This window comes from Anguilla anguilla, chromosome 7 (assembly GCF_013347855.1).
Source record: "Anguilla anguilla isolate fAngAng1 chromosome 7, fAngAng1.pri, whole genome shotgun sequence".
In the NCBI taxonomy this organism is placed as follows: domain Eukaryota; kingdom Metazoa; phylum Chordata; class Actinopteri; order Anguilliformes; family Anguillidae; genus Anguilla; species Anguilla anguilla.
This window is the reverse complement of record NC_049207.1, coordinates 35,973,150-35,994,954: the sequence shown is the minus strand read 5'-3', so window position 1 is coordinate 35,994,954 and position 21,805 is coordinate 35,973,150.

The window sequence follows — 21,805 nt, the reverse complement described above, 5'->3', positions numbered from 1 at the left end:
AGTACATCTAAGCTGAAATACATCTGACTCTTAGCTATTACATTGTGCATCTGATTGTGTCGTCGCTTCTGCCGTCCCCCGCGATTCAGATAAGCGTATCATAACTTGATTTGTTTCTGCTGTTGCTAGTTAGAGAACATAGTTGTGTGTAATTTAGGTAATCTTTTTTAAAACTTGTCTCAACTGTTGCTAGTCAGCAAGCTTAGTTGTGCGTTAGCTGAGAATATCTGTAGTTGACTTGCTGTTGTTAGTTAGTTAAAGGCGTTAGTGAAACTGTGTGGGGGTTGGTGTTTAACTGCCCCGTATTGTTGAGCTAATTTCCAGTAGCTTCACCTGGTGCTTATCTGCCCTAATGAAGCTAATGCAAGCACGTAATTGTCACCCGGTATTTATAGCTCCAGCAGTCCCTCGGCTCACTTTGTCCTCTTGTCTCCAAACCAGCACGCTCCTCACCCCCCTGCCCATGGCTGACCGAGTCACTACGCTCCAGCAGAACATCACTGCGGGCTGCAGAGAGGAAGTGGAGAAAATCCCGATCCTCTGATGACCTGACCGCATACCATACCCTGCTGGCGACTTTTACATCTGCCCTCACGTCTGCAAAAGCCTCTTTTTTCCAGTCCAAGATCAGCGCATGTGTCTCTAATCCACGTAAACTATTCTCCACCTTCTCTTCCCTCCTCATTCCTCCTCCACCCCCACCTCCCTCTTCCCTCTCTGCAGATGACTTTCTGGCCGCCTTTGAAGGAAAGGTGGCTACAATCCGGAACTCCTTCACCCATCCAGTGAGCCCCCCAACCCCCCAGGACAAACCCACAGCCACACTGACCTCCTTTGAAATGCTGGAGGACTCCGATGTATTACAACTCATCACCTCTCATCGCGCAACCACCTGTCCACTTGACCCCATCCCATCTAAAGTTCTCCAATCCATCTCCAGCGAGCTCCTTCCCTATCTGTCTTCCATTGTTAATTCCTCTCTCTCCTCTGGTCATGTTCCCTCTGTTTTTAAGATGGCTCGTGTTACCCCACTACTCAAAAAACCCACCTTAGACCCCTCCGATGTAACAAATTATCGACCCGTATCCCTTCTACCCTTTCTGTCCAAAACCCTTGAACGAGCAGTTCTTAAACAATTAACCTCTTTTCTCCATCAGAACAACCTGCTAGACCCTCACCAGTCTGGCTTCCGATCCGGGCACTCAACAGAGACTGCACTACTAGCTGTGACGGAGGCACTTGCCACTGCAAGAGCCTCACGCCTTTCCTCTGTCCTGATCCTTCTTGACCTGTCTGCAGCTTTTGACACGGTCAACCATAAAATACTCCTCTCCACCTTGGCTGGGATGGGAATTGCCGGGACTGCCCTGTCTTGGTTCGCTTCCTATCTTGCAGATAGGACCTACCAGATCACCTGGAAGGGGTCTGCCTCTGCCTCTCATCCACTTGTTACGGGAGTGCCGCAGGGATCTGTACTGGGTCCGCTGTTCTCCTTATACACCAGATCTCTTGGTTCAGTCATTAATTCACATGGTTTTTCCTATCATTTTTATGCAGATGACACACAACTCTTCTTTTCTTTCCCCCCCTCGGCCACACAGATCAATGATAAGATCTCTTCCTGCCTGGCTGACATCTCCACCTGGATGGCCAGCCACCATCTGAAGCTCAACCTCAACAAAACTGAGCTGCTCTTCTTCCTGTACAAGACCTCCTTGCTTCGTGAACTCTCAATCACGGTTGATGGCACCACAGTGACTGCCTCTCACTCTGCCAAGAGCTTGGGGGTGGTCCTGGATGACCAACTGGACCTCAAGGAGCACATCAAGGCAACATCACGGTCCTGCAGATTCCTCCTATACAACATCAGGAGGATTCGACCATACCTGACGACGCACTCCACCCAGCTGCTCGTCCAGGCTATGGTGACCTCTCGCCTTGATTACTGCAACTCTCTCCTTGCAAACCTGCCAGCTTGTGCCATACAGCCACTACAGATGATTCAGAATGCCGCTGCCCGACTCATCTACAACCTCCCCAAATTCTCCCACGTCACTCCTCTGCTGCGATCACTTCACTGGCTACTGGTCGCTGCCAGGATCCGATTCAAAGCCCTGACCCTTGCCTACACTGCCGCCAACAGGACAGCCCCCATCTACTTGCAGGACATGACTCAATTCTATGTGCCTGCTCGACCACTCCGCTCTGCGGCAGCAGGGCGTCTTGCAACCCCTCCCACCCGCCCAAAGGGATCACAGAGCTTCTCCACCCTAGCTCCCCAGTGGTGGAATGAACTCCCCGTCCCTCTCCGAACCTCCCCCTCACTATCCATCTTCCGCCGTGGCCTGAAGACTCATCTCTTCAGACTATACCTAGAATAACCACCACCACGCTGTATATATTTTAAAAAAAGAAAAAAACCTTTTTCCTGTCACTTGTTACATGTTGCCCCATCCCTGCACTTCTTGGTAAATTGTATTCGTCCTAATACTGTAGCTTATTCTTCTGCCTAGTTTGGCTTTGCAGATGTTAGACCAGGATAGTGTTCATTGTTCTCGGCTAGAAATAGCTGTTCAAAATAAGTAATTGTACCTTACTGAACCCGTGTTCAGCAGTTGTCTACGATCATGAAAATGCACTTTTGTACGTCGCTTTGGATAAAAGCGTCTGCCAAATGAATGTAATGTAATATTATTTTGAAATGACCTCTCATGGAAATAAAATGGATACCGTACTTGACTTAATACAGGAAATGTGTGGTAACATGAAATGTGTGGAGTTGTGAAAAGTTGGGTTTGAATGTCTTTAGCCTAGGTGTATGTAAACTTTTGGCCTCAACTGTAGTTGTATAGATGTATTTCAGTTTTGCCCATTTCCTTGGCTCGCCTCCTCATATCCTTTAAGGTTTCATACTGCCCAAATTGCATTAGCATCTGAGACACTTGAGAACCTCTGCATAGACCTCCTGTCTTGTGCCATCATTAAGAGCTTTTTCCCTCACTCTCTGGCAGCCTGCCTTACATTGGGTTTCCAGAGGTGCCTCATCTTCCTTAATCAAATTAAGTGACATACGTTCTTTGTGCATCACTACTACATCACTATTACTGTCATCATCATCAACATCAGAACATTATTATTATTACTAGAATTTACAGCTTCTGAAAAAATGTTGGTGTGTGTTGCTTTCGGCACTTATGGACTAATTTAAATAGTTCCATAATTTTTTTTACTTAAAATTTCATATTGATTTATGTGGCAGGACTCGGTTGGTGGGAGGAATTCAAGGCAATTAGAGGACTGGATGATGTTACGAATCAGTCCGGGACTTTCCACAGTAGGCGTCTGAGACTGAGGATCCTCTACGACAGTGAGAGAGCACGTACCACAAAGGAAGCTGAAAAGCAAACGTATAATTTCATTTATTTGTCTTTGTTGTTTTAGTTTATTGTTTTTTCCCAGATCCCGTGAGGGTGACAGGCGAAGGTTTTTCGTTTGTGCTTGTCCGGATTTCTCTCTTTCATTACCCACAATAAAAGGCTGGAGATATCCAGAATTTCCACATCTCCCTGTCCAGCTCTTCTGTCCCTTCCAGGGTAGTCACGGCGTGTGACAATTTAATATCAACGTTGATAGCTATATCAACATCTGATTGCAACATACTGTATACAATAACAGGGCCTCAGACCCCTTTGCCCTCATTCACACAGAATACGCCTGTAGTTCCATAATAGCTCAGTAATGGTTGATGATGATGGTAATGGTGATGCTGATGTTTATGGTGACTTTGTAATTTTGTTTAGGCTAGCTGCTGGCTTCCCTGCATGTTTTAGAAAACTTAGAGGGTAGAAATGTATCCATTGTGGGATGTAGATGGCGTCAGCTCCTGCCCCTGGCCTCTTGGAGTCCTCTACTTTTCAAAGCTGTCTACTGTATGTCATATGCAGGTTCCTAAATCTGTCTTTAACACTATCGACTGCATAAAAAAAGCAATTGAGTGATTAGATGTTAGTCCTGACCTAAATGTGAATTAATACAGATAACGTAGACAATACTGGATGATCAGCCAGATACAATTTATGACTGAAGGGAATGCCTTGAAGATTGTTCCCTAAACTTTTTGCAGGTGGGTCAGTACTGCCTGCCTAAGTCTTTCCTGAAGTATGGCATGTCCTTTGAGTCCCACAGAAATCTGTGCTCTGACAATCAAGATTCACAGATTCAAGGGTTTCAAATTGTCACCATCATCCCCATTAACATCACCCATAGTGTAAAGTTGGCTAGCTAGCTAGGTTAACTACCCTCTGTTTAAATACCTTTGCTATTTAGTCTGCATTCCTTTGTAGACTAACAACCTAGGCTAATGTACCTAACAAAGTAACAACCGTTCTATAAAAATGAAATGTTAATGAGTAGCCAATTATTAGTTATGATTAGCTAACATTGTTAATGTTAACATAATCTATCCATCCATCCATATATATATACCCGCTTATCCTGATCAGGGGGGTGCTGGAGCCTATTCCAGCGTGCATTGGGCAAGAGACAGAAATATCCTGACCTGGTCGCCAATCTATCGCAGGGCACACACTGCATTCACTCACACACTCATACCTATGGGCAATTTAGAGTCTCCAGTTAGCCTATCTGCATGTCTTTGGACTGTGGGAGAGAACTGGAGTACCCAGAGGAGACCCACACGGACACGGGGAGAACATGCAAACTCCACACAGAAAGGTCCCAAGCCGAGATTTGAACCCACAACCTTCTTGCTGTGAAGCGACGCCGTGCCGCCCGGAGGCTGTGCAGAGCCTTTCAACAATTTGCAACCCAGTCTTGATTTTTTCGGTTTCCAAAGATTTAACTGAAACTTGCCTCCATTTTTTATTCTCTGGTTTGCTGCATGAATATTTGTTTTTTTGTTTGTTTGTTTTTTCCCAATTACTCATGGTTTTTGTTAGGACAAGGAACTAATGTTTTAAAAGTCCACTAAATGGCTTCTTCTTTATTAGGTGAATAATTGTCATTCAGGAAAAATATAAAATCACATCTCAAAGCACTTATCTATTGGTGCAGTGGCATGACATATTCAACCATGGCATCATTTGCATTCGATCGAGTCATTTCCTGCTGTGTTAATGTGTTACATTACTAAGCCAACAATGTTGATGATACTTTGTTTCATTTTAATTGGTTAATGTTCGCCTCCAATCAGCCACTCATTATTTCAAACAGGTATGAAGGGTTGGCTTAACTTGGACTTTTTATGGACGACCAAGGCTTTTTCCTAATGGCTTTGAAGGACGATTCTTATTAAAGAGCCGCTGACAATTTCTCTTATATGAAAGTGTATAGTGGTTTACTCATGACAGAAGCACACTGTAACAAGTTCTGCAGTTCTTCTCCCCAATAACCACACAATCCGTTGTTCTTGGATGCAAACAGGCTTTGCTGTGCGCTCATTACAAAAAACACGGATACACAAACAAAACAAAACACACGGAATGGAAGGGGATTAAACGGCATGTCGCTCCTGTGTGCATCTCTCATTCCAGCGCCCCTCACTGCAGGCAGAGCATATGAACAATTACCAATTAATTGCAATTGCAGACAGCTGTGGTTGTAGGCCAGCTAAACCGCTCCCTCTCTGCCTGCGGATGGCGCCCTAACCAAACCACCCCTCCACACACACCTATTCACCTTTCAACCTTGCAAAGCAATGCAAATGGTGTTCATAGTGCCAGCATAGCCCACAAAAAGCAATAAATAAATATCACCTTAATTTCCTTGCTAGCCCACACACACAGTCACCCCAAAAGGTTGCCCTCATACTATAACCTGCATATACAATACTATTACCATATACTGCGTTATAATAGTTGTAAATGTCATTGAAGAGATAACTACAGAATGAGCAACAAGTTAGTGCCATTATTGATGTGGTATGGTGGGAGCTTAATTGATCTTTGAAAATCATTCAATGTTGAACAGAGGGAAGTGCCCATCTGTGTGGTGTGAAATGCTTACAAATCAACAAAGTGTATTATTTCTGCTGTGTTGTGACATTTTTGACGTGGTTCCCCCAGGCTCTAGTCTGTACCTTGATTTGGTTGGGTAAAAAAGGAGAACTGGAATGGCCTGGAGGGATTTGTTCGTATGACTGCATGCACCACATTTGTCAATAGTCACCTTGCCATTCTGTGTACTGACACAGCGCTGCCCTCTCTGTCTATTTTGGTTAACATTAATGCATTTTTTAGATGATAGCTCACCTTGGTCTTAACTAGTGCAGTTATTCATTGTGGTTTTAAGGTTGATGTTAACTGCACACACAAATAGAACTTTGGATAGATACATAGTCACGCACCTAATGGTGTCACAAAATACACAATTGTATTCTTTTTACTCACTTTTTACACATCCGTGTCTGCTGTACAGACTACACTGCAAGAGATAAAAGGCTATATATTCCCCTGATTCAATGCTATGACAATATATGCATAACTGCTATCAGGGAGAAATCTGAATAGGTTAACGTCAGAAAGTAATTATAGTCTGTGACATGAATTACGATTTGGTGATATTTTTTAAATCCTGTTCCTCAGTCACAAAGGAATGGTCATGCACTATCCCTCACTTCTCTTTTACTTCACCATTTGGTGAATTTATATGCATTCTCTAAGACTCAGATAACTACATGACTACAAGGTAGGCAGTGACAGCTGCTAACCAGAATTTTTGGTGAAGCAAACCCAAATAACACATGATAGGCCTATGTTTTGTTGGAAAAGCCACAGCTTAGGTGTGCCTTGTAGTGGGCCAATTCCAGATAACCTTGTCTGGAATTGGCCCACTACAAGGCACACCTCAGGGGGGTAAAGCTGTGGTATCCTCTGATATCTGAACTTGACCAACTTGATTCATCTTCATCCACTTGAGGAAGGACCCCCCGATACCCCTTGTTTCTCCCAACCCCACTCCGATGTGGTAGGATTGTGACTGAGCAATTACAATTTTATTTGATACTTTTTTTTTTTTTAAGGGTGCACCCAACCAACAAAACCGACTTGAAACTAACTAAATTGAACTTGACAAATTGAACTGAACCAGACTGATCAGAAGACATTCATAACTTAATGGACAGTGAATACAGTTACAACACTCAGGACATTGATATGAAAACAAATTAATGTGTTTGAATGTGATAAGTAAATGGCGGCTTTACATATTGTCATTACATTTTCTTTAATACAGTTCTAACCGTTTTGCACTTACTTTCTGGCTTCGGTTGTTCATTGTGTCCATCTCATCATTCATAACCTCTCCTTACGAACCTAGCTTTAACCTGAAAATATTTACCTACTGCTAACTGACCCTTAGGTGGGTTACAGCAGTTTGTATTGCCTCCTGAACAGAAGGGGCAGCAGAATAAAGTACTGTATCATCAGCAAAAAAATGAAGCTTTCAATTTACATTACATTACATTACATTACATTCATTTGGCAGACGCTTTTATCCAAAGCGACGTACAAGAAGTGCATTTTCATGATCGTAGACAACTGCTGAACACGGGTTCAGTAAGGTACAATTACTTATTTTGTACAGCTATTTCTAGCTGAGAACAATGAACACTATCCTGGTCTAACATCTGCAAAGCCAAACTAGGCAGAAGATTAAGCTAGAGTATTAGGACAAATACAATTTACCAAGAAGTGCAGGGATGGGGCAACATGTAACAAGTGACAAGGAAAAAAGGGTATTTTTTTTTTTTTTTTTTTTTTTTTTTTTTTTTTTTTTTTTTTTAATATATATACACAGCATGGTGGTGGTTATTCTAGGTATAGTCTGAAGAGATGAGTCTTCAGGCCACGGCGGAAGATGGATAGTGAGGGGGAGGTTCGGAGAGGGACGGGGAGTTCGTTCCACCACTGGGGAGCTAGGGTGGAGAAGCTCTGTGATCCCTTTGGGCGGGTGGGAGGGGTTACAAGACGCCCTGCTGCTGCAGAGCGGAGTGGTCGAGCAGGCACATAGAATTGAGTCATGTCCTGCAAGTAGATGGGGGCTGTCCTGTTGGCGGCAGTGTAGGCAAGGGTCAGGGCTTTGAATCGGATCCTGGCAGCGACCGGTAGCCAGTGAAGTGATCGCAGCAGAGGAGTGACGTGGGAGAATTTGGGGAGGTTGTAGATGAGCCGGGCAGCGGCATTCTGGATCATCTGTAGTGGCTGTATGGCACAAGCTGGCAGGTTTGCAAGGAGAGAGTTGCAGTAATCAAGGCGAGAGGTCACCGTAGCCTGGACGAGCAGCTGGGTGGAGTGCGTCGTCAGGTATGGTCGAATCCTCCTGATGTTGTATAGGAGGAATCTGCAGGACCTTGATGTTGCCTTGATGTGCTCCTTGAGGTCCAGTTGGTCATCCAGGACCACCCCCAAGCTCTTGGCAGAGTGAGAGGCAGTCACTGTGGTGCCATCAACCGTGATTGAGAGTTCACGAAGCAAGGAGGTCTTGTGCGGGAAGAAGAGCAGCTCAGTTTTGTTGAGGTTGAGCTTCAGATGGTGGCTGGCCATCCAGGTGGAGATGTCAGCCAGGCAGGAAGAGATCTTATCATTGACCAGTGTGGCCGAGGGGGGGAAAGAAAAGAAGAGTTGTGTGTCATCTGCATAACAATGATAGGAAAAACCATGTGAATTAATGACTGAACCAAGAGATCTGGTGTATAAGGAGAACAGCAGAGGACCCAGTACAGATCCCTGCGGCACTCCCGTAACAAGTGGATGAGAAGCAGAGGCAGACCCCTTCCAGGTGACCTGGTAGGTCCTATCTGCAAGATAGGAAGCGAACCAAGACAGGGCAGTCCCGGCAATTCCCATCCCAGCCAAGGTGGAGAGGAGTATTTTATGGTTGACCGTGTCAAAAGCTGCAGACAGGTCAAGAAGGATCAGGACAGAGGAAAGGCGTGAGGCTCTTGCAGTGGCAAGTGCCTCCGTCACAGCTAGGAGTGCAGTCTCTGTTGAGTGCCCAGATCGGAAGCCAGACTGGAGAGGGTCTAGCAGGTTGTTCTGATGGAGAAAAGAGGTTAATTGTTTAAGAACTGCTCGTTCGAGGGTTTTGGACAGAAAGGGTAGAAGGGATACGGGTCGATAATTTGCTACATCGGAGGGGTCTAAGGTGGGTTTTTTGAGTAGTGGGGTAACACGAGCCGTCTTAAAAACAGAGGGAACATGACCAGAGGAGAGAGAGGAATTAATAATGGAAGACAGATAGGGAAGGAGCTCGCTGGAGATAGATTGGAGAACTTTAGATGGGATGGGGTCAAGTGGACAGGTGGTTGCGCGATGAGAGGTGATCAGTTGTAATACATCAGAGTCCTCCAGCATTTCAAAGGAGGTCAGTGTGGCTGTGGGGTTGTCCTGGGGGGTTGGGGGGCTCACTGGATGGGTGAAGGAGTTCCGGATTGTAGCCACCTTTCCTTCAAAGGCGGCCAGAAAGTCATCTGCGGAGAGGGAAGAGGGAGGTGGGGGTGGAGGAGGAATGAGGAGGGAAGAGAAGGTGGAGAATAGTTTACGTGGATTAGAGACACATGCGCTGATCTTGGATTGGAAAAAAGAGGCTTTTGCAGACGTGAGGGCAGATGTAAAAGTCGCCAGCAGGGTATGGTATGCAGTCAGGTCATCAGAGGATCGGGATTTTCTCCACTTTCTCTCTGCAGCCCGCAGTGATGTTCTGCTGGAGCGTAGTGACTCGGTCAGCCATGGACAGGGGGGTGAGGAGCGTGCTGGTTTGGAGACAAGAGGACAAAGTGAGTCGAGGGACTGAGAGAGGCAGGAGTTGAGGGTGGAGGTGGCAAGGTCAACTGGCAGGTTAGAGAAAGACGCAGGAGGGGGAAGTGTGGACAGAGCAGTGGAGACGAGGGAGCCAATATTATTGATATATAAAGTAAACAGCAAAAGATCAAGCATAGAACCTTGTGGTACTCCTTTAGTAATGTCCAGGAACTGTGATTTTACATTATCTGCTATTTGAGTTGCACACATGCCAAATCTGGCCAATCCATGCCTATGTAGGCAGCAGTGTAGCACAGTGGGTAAGGAACTGCGCTTGTAACCCAAAGGTCAAGAGTTCAATTCCTGCGTAGGACACTGCCGTTGTACCCTTGAGCAAGGTACTTAACATGCATTGCTTAAGTATGTATCCAGCTGTATAAATGGATGCAACGTAAAAAAAAAATGCTATATAAAAGTTGTGTAAGTCGCTCTGGATAAGAGCGTCTGCAAAATGCCTGTAATTTCATGTAATGTATGTAGGGGGTACCCTATTTAAAGCTTTAAAACTCCAGATGTGAGCACCACAGAGACTTGAACAATGGCTTAAATGAAGCAAGACATTTGTACCATTTACAATACTAGCCAAGATTACTTTATATTCATAATTTAGTAAGAAATAAAATGCCACAAAGGCAATTGTTCAGGCAAATGTGATCTTTTTTAGTTTGCAATGAAATACTGAGAGATCACATATATATTAGGTTAAACTATACATGTCCTGGATCAAAAACTCCTTGATAACAGGTTAATAAAATCTAAGGTGGAACTACTAAAGATCTATAAAGCAAAAACTAAGCAGTGTACCCAGCATCTCCAAATCTATCTAAAATGTCTAAATTATGCATTGCTGTAAATCACAACATATTCATGTATTTCACTACAAATCAAGTGTTTTGACCCAAGAAACTCACGGTTGCATAATTTTCAAGAGGGAATTACAAGCTTTCCATCAGCACAGTGGTCTAAAATAAATTTTGTCCATTATAAAGCATATAAATGAGCCCCTTATGATGTTTTAAGATGAAACACTGATTTCAGATTAATATTTATTTCAAGTTTTTAACCCTATTATAATAAACTGTAATAACTGTAGTAAAAACTATTAGATTATTGTGACCTGTTCTGCAGACAAGGACAGGATGGGCATGTATCCCATGCTCAATAAAGGCAGACTAAGCAAGATTTTCTACTTGAAAATATTACAAAATAACCATTCTACAATGGTTCTATTATAAATACCAATTCTAAAATATAAGATAACATATCTATAATGCACCGGTAATCTATATCTTTAATTAGTTTCACCAAATTCTTGCGCCTTTTACTTGTATTTGTTATTCTATATATGTAATATGTGTTTGGGATGTTTCTGGGTGTGGCACACGTCTCTGTGTGGGGACGGGTAGGTGTGGCTACAGAGCCTGTGGTTTGGGACCAGATTCCAGAAGTGATTGTTGCTTGTTAGCTGCAGCAATGACAGATGCTAAGAAGCCTAAATATAGCAAAGCAAAAAGACAAGCTGACAGGGCTTGTTCAATAACTAGAGTCAACCTTGGAATTGCTTTTCCTAGGTGGCGTCAGCTGAAGCTCGCCAAGGGGTTTTCTGTTGGACCTGTAAGGTGCACACAACACCATGAATTTCAGCAGGACTGATCCTTCATCTATACACCAACCATAACACCAACGTGAACTTACTTTTAGTGAGCTAGTACGTTAGCCAGCTAGATGCCTGAGGTTGGAGAGCTTTTGTATCGAATAATGTTTTCCCATCACGGTGTCTTCCTTCCTATGGGAACTGCTGTTACTGTTTATAGTTGTAACTTAGCTAGCGCGGTAATTCACCAGCATTTATTTCAATTGGGAACTGAATTGCATATTATCTAGCTACGTGACGGCAACTCCACTAACAAAGTTGCAAACTAAAGCCGGGCACCCACCGCACGCGTCGCGTAAGCAGCAGGGCGAAGCAGCACGGCGCGACGCGTAGGGTGTCTCCACTGGTTCCGTTTGTGTCGCGCAAAGGCTTGCTTAAAGCTCTATATTCCTAGTAGCTCTCGCAGTATGCAGTGGGATTACATCGTGTATTTCACGTTTGTTCACGACTGTTGATTATGAGTTAAGTGAATACTTTGGTGAGAGACCTTTTTCAGTTTGTTAATTTGGTAATATTTCGTTAACTCATAAATACGTGAGAAAGTAAACGCTTTCAAGAATTACCATAAACTTTATTAACTGTATTAATTTATTTGCTTGGTTAACAAGCGTGCCAATTTCATGAAGAATATGTAATGATCATAATAATAATAAATAATCCGTAATCAACCATTGGGAATTCCCGTGTTGTCTTGCCATTCACGTCAAAACATTTATAGGATCAGATTTAGTAAAATCAGCTAATCATGAAAAAGACAGTAACAGTTTTAATCTTGAAGGGATATGAACACCACAACGCCATGAACACCGGAAGCTTTGAAGTACAAATGCAATAAAGGCTTGCTTACAACTTCATTTATAAAATAGGTGCATTTTCATTCGCAAGACCACTAAATAATCTGATTTTTTTTAAAGCTCTGTGGATTATCTGATTTTTATTAACAAGCCCTTTTTGAAAGCACGGCGAACGAAGACATCGGAGAAGTCAAATAGGCTGAGCAATGGTTGGTTAAAAACTATCTTCCACTCGAGCTAACAAACCGCTGCTCGGTGCATTCCTTTCTACGTCATTCAATAGGCTACGTCTTTCTGTGGTGTATTTTCAAATTTACCCCACCCCCTCCGCAAAATAAGACAGTGAAACTAAGTTTGCCTTTTCCCCTGGTTCCAGTTATTTATTTATTTATTTATTTATTTATTTATTTTTACAAAATGAAAAGGCTTGTATTTTTTATCTGCTTATAAAATATCTGGGAGGTAACTAGGGACACACCCCCAATAATATAAGGATGAAATATAAATCAGAGCATGTATACCTAGCATTTTAGAGCATATTTCTGTGTATAAACAGGCCATCGTGACGTGCGACAAGCCGAAAAAATAGAACAGAAGCGAAAAACTACGCTTCAGTTCGCTTGTGTTGCGCGAGCTTCGCAGCCGGTACGCGTCGCGTTCGCATCTGGTGGAGACGACGTCACCCGCTGCCGTTGTAATAACAGTACTTCAACTACGCTTCAGTTACGCGCGTGGTCGATACGCGTGCGGTGGGTGCCCGGCTTAAGACTCCTCGTCCTCATCAGGATTCACTGATGATAAAAATGCAGCACGACTGCCTAGGCATTGTTAGTTCACCTGCATTTATTTCAATAAGGAGAACTGAATTTTATACAGCGTGCATGCTATCGAGCTATGTGTAGCCGACTTCACTAACAGAGCTAACAAAAAATGCAAACTCTGGTGCTCGACAGCATTCACTTATAATAAAACACAGCATAAACTTGAAATTATTCAATTATTTATTTCTCTCTATACCTCAGAAATATAACAATGTAATATTGCATTACATTTTATTTGGCGGTGGCTTTATCCAAATATGCAATAACTGCATACCGAAGGATGTTGGAACAACTACAGAACACAGGTTAGGTAAGGTAGCTACAATTTGCATAAAGTACCAGTTATCCATGGCCATAAACATATATATTGTGTTGTATTTGCAAAAATAAAGAGGTTAATATTTGAATAGGATACGGATAACTTCATGAAAAATCATTCACTTTACAAGTGTATTAGCTAGCAATAATGTACCACTGGCCTGCTAATGTTACTTATTCCACACACGATTCTGTGTTTACATCCCAGTTCTAATTAAATGCCCAGAATAGCTAAATACCGAAAGAGAAGACACACAAAATACTAAGGAGTACCATACGATGTTCTCACATGTTAAGGGGTGCACTCTGTGTAAAAGATCATTATAACAATGCCTAATTACTGTTACCATTTACATTGAATTATTCATGTTACTGAAAATGTGATTATCAATATCTCTGACCACCTCACCTCTTCGCTTGACATTTTGCCATCGTCAACGGAGGTGTGGGTGGGGTTGAGGATGGAGGAGGAAACAAACACAGAATCCAGAAGGGCCACAAAAAAACCATGCATAGTATATTGTGGCGATCTCACCTCCGTTATTGTAGCTAGCTGTAAATATTTGTAAATACATGATCGTGTTTGTGTTGTTATTAAATGTGCTTAGCCTTTTAATCGTCGCTTGTGTAGCGCTAGCTAACTTTGTTGTATTTGTGTTCGTTGGACCCTTATGCTTTTGTACACTAGTGTTGTTAATGTCACTGTCAATACCGCTGTAAGTAATGCTAGTTTTGTGTTCTTGTTGTTGTGTGCTTGATGTTGCGATTGGCTCTCGCGAATGTCCAGTGATTGGTGCACCGAGGGCAGCGAATTAAGCCAATCAGGGCTTCCCAGGGCTATAAAAGAGCTGTTCCCCCGATTGAACGGGTCAGATCTTTAAAAGCAAGCAATGTCTGCAATAAAGCGAAGCTCCGCTGGGGCGATTCGAAAACGGCCAACCCCGCCTCCGCCTCTGTTTTCCGCGGCGAACGCTACAATATCTTTAACATCCATAGCCGTAAGACACGTCATATGTAACCCACACCATTCCTCATCGCTAGCTAGCTTAGAGCGGGTACAAGCTGATTGTCCCATGCAGTAACCTTACACTTCCAGACAAAACTAAAGAAAAGTCAACTCATATAGTTAAAGACCATGTGCAGGTAAAATCATGATTTTAATATTACTTATTACCTGTAGAGTTAAGAGTGGTCAGACCATGGTCAAATTATAAAACCAGCAGAAACCTTCATATAATGTTAGCACAGTCTCCTATAATGTAAACATGGCCTTTCAAACAGACCATGTCATGAGTGATAGAACTGGCAGGGGCTGGATGAGGTGAATACCTGTCTTATGTAAGAAAGGGGAAGTGAACACTTATTTTTTATATAAGAAAGGAAGAGGGCTTGGAAATAATGGTGTAAAATCTGGGCAGAAAATGAGAAACAATGGTGTATGGGAAAGAGTCAAGTAAAATGATGTAAACATGTGGGAAAGGCCAAGCTTAAGCTCCACAACAGGAGGAGGTAATAAGATAGGATTAAAGGGAGTGTTCGGCCCCAGGGGAGTTCAGTGTGTCTTGTCTGTGTTTTGTGTGTGTCTTGTGTGTTTTTTGTGAAGTGTCTTGTGGAATGCTTGGAGAGTGTTTGTATTGATATGCGCCGATCAGCCTGGGTTCTTGCATGTTATCTTTGAATTACCTGCAATAAATCCAGTTGCATCAGACTCTGTGAAGTGTATATTTTGAAGAAGGACTCAACAGTGTGAGGAGAACACCCAGCGCTTCTGGCCCAGGCTAGGGCCTGTTTTTCCCACCTTGAATTGGCGAGCCAGCCAGGAGAGGCTCGGGGAAGCCGAATGCCCGGACAGAAGCGCTGACTCTTGGTTTTTATAAGTCTGCACGCATTAGTTGGATCTAAGAGCAGTGTGTATCCGCCCGGGCCGAGGCAAATACGAGGCCTCTCCTCCAAAGAATCTAAAACTACGGTAAAGGCTATAGTAACAGAAAAGAGTCTGATGTGATGTTGTGCCTGAAATAAATCAAATAAATGAAATAAATGTTATGTGTATAAATGAAAGGAGTGAAGTGTGACTGTGAGAAATATGTTAGAGTGTGTGCTTAGGATAGAGACAGAGCGCAATTAAGCCCCGCCCACCCCGGAGGGGAAAACAATTCATCGCTCCCCATTGACTTTGTATTGCGTGAAGGTGCCTCCTTGTCATTTTCGTGGCTGTTTGAGCTATTCATTTTGGTAATACATTTTATACTTGGGTAAAGTAGGAGTGATTGTTCTTCAAACCAGTTGCACTCTGCAAGTGTCCTCTGGGGTCTTGGGGCCACTGATCTAGACTGCCGCCCATGTCTCGGCCCCAGTTGTAGGGACACTTAGCCTCAACAACTCCTGCCCCATAGCAGTCACACATTACATAGCCATCACAAGATGCCCCAATGAATGGTTTGTCTAGTGAGACTCTGAATCCAGCCCTCTTCACCTGCAAGTTGACATGCGATGTTCCCACTTAATCATGCAGATAAATCTGGGTGGAGGTTCCTTGTTTTGGTTTGCCAATCCCTAACACTAATTTATATGTTTCAAGAGCATCACTCTCATGATTCCTCCCCCAGAGGATACATGGTGTCTTAATGGCTCTGTTTTTGGGTTGACATATTGTACTAATGAGTGATGGAGCTGGAGTGGTGCGAGCGGTGTGGAGAACTCTGTGTGCAGTTGACCCTGTGACCCTCCCAACTTTATGTCTGTGCCATAAGGCACTGCTCGTCTGGTTCACTTCTGTTGCTGGTGGTACAGGGCCTTTAGATTTGCATCTCTTGGCAGGTGGCTTTGCCTTGGCTGAGTCACTATAGAATTTAATGTCTTTAATTAAGTCTGGCTCTACTTTTTTAGTGCACACCTTATTCCATTCACATGCAAGACCAGTGCATGCCACTTTGTTGTAGCTAAGACAGACAGATGCCTCTAGCTTAAAAAGTACAGCCCCCACATGAGAACATGTCTCTCCAAGCCTAATAGGGAAAGAACACAAAGACAATGAATTGGTACAGGTCTTAAAACAACCTAAAACAAGTCACAAGTGTCAAGTTCTACTTTACTGGTATCTGCTTTTAACTTACCCTGCCATACAGTCACAATGGGCTGCCACAACTGTCCCATTACTCCTCACAGCAACCCATGTGCGATGTGATGTATCAGTGACCCTCCAGGATGGCTTCACATCAGCCCTGAAGACTGTGCAGTCTGAGTTGGCTGGTTTATGGTGGTACACAACTTGCACCCATCCACTAATAAAATAGTTGTAGGCATCCAAAGAACGGTAATTTTTCATTGTTGTATGAGTGTAGATTTCTAACAAAAGGTAAGACAAAGAACAAGCAATCAGCTTTCACTGGATACTCTTCTCACCGGCCTTCGGGACGGTGACACTGGTAATAAAGTTTGCTAAGGGGCCTACAGGACGGCAAACAAAATAGTCGCTAAGGGGCCTACGGGACGGCGACATTGGCCAGAAGTGTGTGAATGTACCAGCAATGGTATGCACGGTATGAATGAAGTGTGTGTGTCACAATCCTCCCTCATCTCCACTGCTCTCTCTACACTTCCCCCTGATGCTTCTTTCTCTAACCTGCCAGTTGATCTTGCTACCTCCACCTTCAACTCCTGCCTCTCCCAGTCCCTCGACTCACTTTGTCCTCTTGTCTCCAAACCAGCACGCTCTTCACCCCCCTGCCCATGGCTGACTGAGTCACTACGCTCCAGCAGAACATCACTGCGGGCTGCAGAGAGGAAGTGGAGGAAATCCCGATCCTCTGATGACCTGACCACATATCATACCCTGCTGGCGACTTTCACATCTGCCCTCACATCAGCTAAAGCCTCATTTTTCTAATCTAAGATCAATGCATGTGTCTCTAACCCACGCAAACTATTCTCCACCTTCTCTTCCTTCCTCATTCCTCCTCCACCCCCATCTCCCTCTTCCCTTTCCGCATATGACTTTCTGGCCGCCTTTGAAGGAAAGGTGGCTACAATCCAGAACTCCTTTGCCCATCCAGTGAGCCCCCCAACCCCCCGGGACAAACCCACAGCCACACCTCCTTTGAGATGCTGGAGGACTCCGATGTACTACAACTCATCACTTCTCATCGTGCAACCACCTGTCCACTTGACCCCATCCCATCTACAGTCCTCCAATCCATTTCCAGCAAGATCCTTCCCTATCTATCCTTCATTGTTAATTCCTGTCTTGCCTCTGGTCATGTTCCCTCTGATTTTAAGATGGCTCGCGTTACCCCACTCCTCAAAAACCCACCTCAGACCCCTCTGATGTAATGAATTAGTGACCTGTATCGCTTCTACCCTTCCTGTCCAAAACCCTTGAGCGAGCAGTGCTTAAACAACTAATCTCTTTTCTCCATCAGAACAACCTGCTAGACCCTTACCAGTCTGGCTTCCGATCCGGGCACTCAACAGAGACTGCGCTCCCTGCTGTGATGGAGGCACTTGCCACTGCAAGAGCCTCACGCCTCTCCTCTGTCCTGATCCTTCTTGACTTGTCTGCAGCATTCGACACGGTCAACCACAAAATACTCCTCTCCACCTTGGCTGAGATGGGCATTGCTGGGACTGCCCTGTCTTGGTTCGCTTCCTATCTTGCAGATAGGTCCTACCAGGTCACCTAGATGGGGTCTGCCTCTGCTTCTGATTGCCTTGTTACGGGAGTACTGCAGGGATCTGTACTGGGTTCTCTGCTGTTCTCCATATACACCAAATCTCTTGGTTCAGTTATTAATTCACATAGCTTCTCCTATCATTGTTATGCAGATGACACGCAACTCTTCTTTTCTTTCCCCCCCTCGGCCTCGGCCTCACAGGTCGATGATAAAATATCTTCCTGCCTGGCTAGCCACCACCTGAAGCTCAACCTCAACAAAACTGAGCTGCTCTTCTTCCCATACAAGACCTCCTTACTACGTCAGCTCTCAGTCACAGTTGATGGCACCACAGTGACTGCCTCTCACTCTGCTATGAGCCTGGGGGTGGTCCTGGATGACCAACTGGACCTCAAGGAGCACATCAAGGCAACATCACGGTCCTGCAGATTCCTTCTGTACAACATCAGAAGTATTCAACCATACTTGACTACGCACTCTACCCAGCGGTTTGTCCAGGCCACGGTGACCATTACTGCAACTCACTCCTTGCAAGCCTGCCAGCTTGTGCCATACAGCTACTACAGATGATTCAAAACACCGCTGCCCGACTCATCTACAACCTTCCAAAATTCTCCCACGTCACTCCTCTTCTGCGATCACTCCTCTGGCTACCGGTCGCTGCCAGGATCCGGTTCAAAGCCCTGACCCTCGCCTACACTGCAGTCAACAGGACAGCCCCTATCTACTTGCAGGACATGATTCGATCCTATATGCCTGTTCAACCACTCCACTCTGCAGCAGCAGGGCACCTTGTACCCCCTCCCACCCGAGCAAAGGGATCACAGGGCTTCTCCACCCTAGCTCCCCAGTGGTGGAACGAACTCCCTGTCCCTCTTCGAACCTCTCCCTCACTACCCATCTTCCGCCGTGGTCTGAAGACTCATCTCTTCAGACTATACCTGGACTAATTACCACCACTCTGTATATTTCACTCTAAATCCACTGAGTGTAATGACACTCGTTACATGTTCCGCCATCCCAGCACTTTTTGGTAATTTGTATTTGTCCTAATACTGTGGCTTGTTCTTCTGCCTAGTTGGTTTTGCAGAGGTTAGGTCAGAATAGTGTTCACTGTGTGAACTAAACTGTGTTCTTGGCTAGAAATAGCTGTACAAAATAAGTATTGTATCTTATTGAACCTGTGTTTTGTAGTTGTCCATGACCATGAAATGCACTTTTTGTACATCCCTTTGGATAAAAGCATCTGCCAAATAAATGTAATGTAATGTGTGTTCTATGAGTCTTGTGTTTAGTGTGTTTGTGAGTCTTACGTGTTGTCTTGTGCATTAAATCGGCCGAGTAATTGGGCATGTAAAACCTAAGTTGGGAAGCGCGCAAATAAAAACCTAGGTATCTACTTCACTGAAGTGTTTAGATAAGAGAGGGTGAACAACAACGGTTGATTTTACCAAAAAGAAGTGGTGAAATAGCTGTGGACAACGTATGCCCTCTTCAAATGACCAACTAGCACAGATAGGAGAGAATTCAGAAGAAGTAGTAATCAAGCAATACACACGCAAGGGCATACAAGTTTTTTTTGTTCTCTGGGCTGTCGCATTCGTAGTGTTGTGGATAGCAGTCCTCAGATGGAGGATAAGTCATAAAAGGGAAATATAAGGTGTGCCTACACTCTTAATAATACATAAACGTGCTAGCCGTGTAGCCTCGCTTGAAGTGCGATCCCGCCCGAAATTGTGATTTAAAATAGGGAAGAGAGCACAAGAAGTTGTGTATTGACTATGTTGATTCATATGTTGATTGAAAAGCTGACGGTGTGATTCTTGAAAAGCATTTCATTTGCCTGAAACATGAAGATGGTGACCCTGACTACTTAACTCCTGACGGTGGTCTTACATGCGTGGAGTAGTGGGTGCTTGAATCGCAAAAATTAGATCAGCGTTGTGTTTACGTTGGACAAAGAGGAGTGGGAAGCCATACGTAATGCAAACCTGCACAGAATTGTGCTTATGAATTAAACACAGCAAAGGGAATATAGAGATACAGGGATTGCCTGTGTTGTCTTAGGTTGTTTATTTGTTTGGTCTTGTTTGTGGGAATTCACTGACTCACAGGCTGGTCCGGTTTGCCTCTTTATTTGCATGTAAAAGTTAATGGGGGATATAGAAACTCAAGGGACCAGAACACATTTTTGGCTAGAACGTACCTACTTAGACTCAGAGGGAGTTGAACATCAACAGGATATGCAGTTGATTAATTTAAAGCTTTGGCAGCTTACTAAGTGGGTTAATTTGAGGCAGGTTCAGTCAGATTTTCCAGACGTACAGTGGTTATCGCTGTTGCGACGACTGTGGACTGCAGGAACGTTGGGATTAGTATTGGACCGACTGTGTGATAACTCAGAGAGTGTAGCGACCCTACTGCTTGCATCACACTTGGGGATACCTGAGGGATTTGCTATTGCAGGACGGGAAAGAATGTTGTTGAATCCGCGACTGTGTGTTACGGTTAGCCCAAGAAGGGTTAAGTGGGAAACAGGCGAGTGGGCGGACAATAAAAGGGTGAGAGGGTCAGATAATTCAGAAACACTGACCTTTGAGCCAGATTCGCACAGAAAATATAAAGCTGGGGTCACAGCTGGATAGATTAAAAGCTGAATTAGAAAAGCAAGAAAATAAAACTAAAAAGAGAGGCAGGATATATGTGTTATTTGTCAAAGTGTGACGTTCTTAGTCTTCTGGGCCCAGAATAAATATTGTTTTATATTTTAGAGACATAAATATTTTCATTGTGTAATAAGTATTGTTTTATATCATAGAACTATAATTATAATAACTGTGTAGTGATGGCGACAGGTGGCTCTCCGGAGCCATTGAGTAAAGCAGGAAAGAAGCGGCATGAAGAAAAATGAGCCTATAGATCCAGCTACCCCCTACTCTTTACGACAAGTGTCATGGGATCTTTAATGACCTCAGTGAGTCAGGACCTCACTTTAATGTCTCATCCGAAAGACAGCATCTCCTACAGCACAGTGTCCCCGTCACTGCACTGGGGCATTGGGGTTTTTATTTGACCAGAGGGAAGATTGCCCCCTGCTGGCCCACCAACACCACTTCCAGCAGCAACTCAGTATTCCCTGGTGGTCTCCCATCCAAGTACTAACCAATCCCACACCTGCTTAGATTCAGCCATTTGGTAGGAGCAGAGCACATGGAGGTATGGCTGCTTAGCTTTTCTATTGTATCTAAGGTGTTTATTTTCTATTTCCGTGTGCACCCCACAAATGCTTTGCAATATCAAAACGCCTCCCTTTAGAAATAAAAAATTACTCACTATTTACTGGCTAAAATATTCTTATTTTTGGTTCTCATAGATGTCTGGTTTCATCTGTTCCACCAGTCAATCTGACATACTGACAGTCTTGTCAGTATCGCGGTAGAGATAACCACAACACACAGAGTTGCCGTCGCGAATGCAACAACAAACCGAAAATACAAAAGGATTAGTGTGTTATGTGTAAAGGATCTGGCCACTGGGCCAGACAGTGCCCAACTCAATTCATATAGCCTGGTGGAACAGTTGAAACCAGACATCTCTGAAAACCAAAAATAAGAATATTTTAGCCAGTAAATAGCAAGTCATTTTTTATTTCTAAAGGGAGGCGTTTTGATATTGCAAAGCATTTGTGGGGTACGCACGGAGAAATAGAAAATAGACACTTTAGATA